Genomic DNA, 2,500 nt, shown 5'->3' on the forward strand with positions numbered 1-2,500 from the left:
CAGATGATGAATTCTATGAGGAAATGATGGCATCAACTGTATTTTGTTTTCAGTGTACTGCTGTAGGCCTGTCTGATGTTCATGAGGACATGTCTACAGGATCAGACACATTGTAAATGACCGCGGCAAGACGACTACACCCCATTTGTCTTCTCCTCCACATGACTGCCTTAGTCACCATCCTTCATCCATCTCTTAAACTGCATATATCCACTTGTACAGACAGGAGAGGCCTACTGATCCACCTGCTCTACACAGCCAGCCTCACACGCTACTTTCCCCCGAGAGAAAACTGGAGTCTAAATGAAGTCTGGGTTAAGACATTATAATCTATTGTCATTCTGTGGTATGATTTTAGGCTGACATCCAGAAGTCCTCTGTGGTGTACTGGCTCAGCGATAAAGTCTTATCTTCTCTCCTCTCTCTCTCTGCTCAGCTATTAAAAGTAAAACATGAATGAAATATATACAGTTGACATCCTCGACAAATATTTAAACTCAGTTTTTCACAATTCCTGACATTTAATCCTTGTAAAAATTCCCTGTTTTAGGTCAGTTAGGATCACCACTTTATTTTAAGAATGTGAAATGTCAGAATAATAGTAGAGAGAATGATTTATTTCAGCTTCTTTCTTTCGTCACATTCCCAGTGGGTCAGAAGTTTACATACACTCAAATAGTATTTGGTAGCGTTGCCTTTAAATTGTTTAACTTGTGTCAAACGTTTCGGGTAGCCTTCCATAAGCTTCCCACAATAAGTTGGGTGAATTTTGGTCCATTCCTCCTGATAGAGCTGGTGTAACTGAGTCAGATTTGTAGGCCTCCTTGCTCGCACACGCTTTTTCAGTTCTGCCCACAAATTTTCTATAGGATTGAGGTCAAGGCTTTGTGATGGCCACTCCAATACCTTGACTTTGTTGTCCTTAAGCCATTTTTCACAACTTTGGAAGTATGCTTGGGGTCATTGTCCATTTGGAAGACCCATTTGCGACCAAGCTTTAACTTCCTGACTGATGTCTTGAGATGTTGCTTCAATATATCCACATCATTTTCCTCCCTCATGATGCAATCTAGTTTGTGTGTACCAGTCCCTCCTGCAGCAAAGCACCCCACAACATGATGCTGCGATCCCCGTGCTTCACGGTTGGGATGGTGTTCTTTGGCTTGCAAGCCTCCCCCATTTTCCTCCAAACATAACGATGGTCATTATGGCCAAACAGTTCTATTTTTGTTTCATCAGACCAGAGGACAATTCTCCAAAAAGTACAATCTTTGTCCCCATGTGCAGTTGCAACCCGTAGTCTGGCTTTTTTATGGTGGTTTTGGAGCAGTGGCTCCTTCCTTGATGAGCGGTCTTTCAGGTTATGTCGATATAGGACTTGTTTTACTGTGGATATAGATACTTTTGTACCTGTTTCCTCCAGCATCTTCACAAGGTCCTTTGCTGTTGTTCTGGGATTGATTTGCACTTTTCGCACCAAAGTACGTTAATTTCTAGGAGACAGAACGCGTCTCCTTCCTGAGCGGTGTGACAGCTGCGTGGTCCCATGATGACAGCTGCGTGGTCCCATGATGTTTATACTTGCGTACTATTGTTTGTACAGATGAACGTGGTACCTGCATTTGGAAATTGCTCCAAAAGATGAACCAGACTTGTGGAGGTCTACAATTCTTTCTGAGGTCTTGGTTGATTTTCCCTTGATGTCAAGCAAAGAGGCACTGAGTTTGAAGGTAGGCCTTGTAATACATCCGCAGGTACACCTCCAATTGACTCAAATTATGTCAATTAGCCTATCAGAAGCTTCTAAAGCCATGACATAATTTTCTGGAATTTTCCAAGCTGTTTAAAGGCACAGGCACTGAGTTTGAAGGTAGGCCTTGAAATACATCCGCATGTACACCTCCAATTGACTCAAATGATGTAAATTAGCCTATCAGAAGCTTCTAAACCCATGACAGAATTTTCTGGAATTTTCCAAGCTGTTTAAAGGCACAGTCAACTTAGTGTATGTAAACTTCTGACCCACTGGAATTGTGATACAGTGAATTATAAGTGAAATAATCTGTTTGTAAACAATTGTTGGCAAAATTACTTGTGTCATGCACAAAGTAGATGTCCTAACCGACTTGCCAAAACTAAAGTGGTTGAGAGTGGTTGAAAAACGAGTTTTAATGACGCCAACCTAATTGTATGTAAACTTCCGACTTCAACTGTCAACATGTTCCTGGTTCTGTAGCCATTGAGCACACTCTCTCCCTCCTCCTACCAGCTAACGCTCCATCCGGGGGGCTGGATACGCACGCCTGCCGACACACTCAAGGAACACGCACACATACAGGCACGCACGCACGTGTGCACACAAACACATGGATAGGCACATGAATAAGGCCCCTCTCTCTTTTCCTGTGGGACCAACTCATTGCAGTGAGAAATATAGGGGGAGACAAACACTTTCCTATCTTTTTAGAAGAACAGAGATAAAACGAGGAGGTAGTGTACA

General features: G+C 42.6%; 1 protein-coding gene across 4 annotated transcripts in view; it reads right to left on the reverse strand.

Moving 5' to 3' along the window:
- The window catches only part of LOC139574307 (fibroblast growth factor 13), a 184,690-nt gene that overhangs the window by 102,907 nt on the left and 79,283 nt on the right, over window positions 1-2,500 (reverse strand). The gene's annotated exons all lie outside the window — the stretch shown is intronic.

The sequence above is a fragment of the Salvelinus alpinus genome, chromosome 4, assembly GCF_045679555.1.
Source record: "Salvelinus alpinus chromosome 4, SLU_Salpinus.1, whole genome shotgun sequence".
Lineage (NCBI taxonomy): Eukaryota > Metazoa > Chordata > Actinopteri > Salmoniformes > Salmonidae > Salvelinus > Salvelinus alpinus.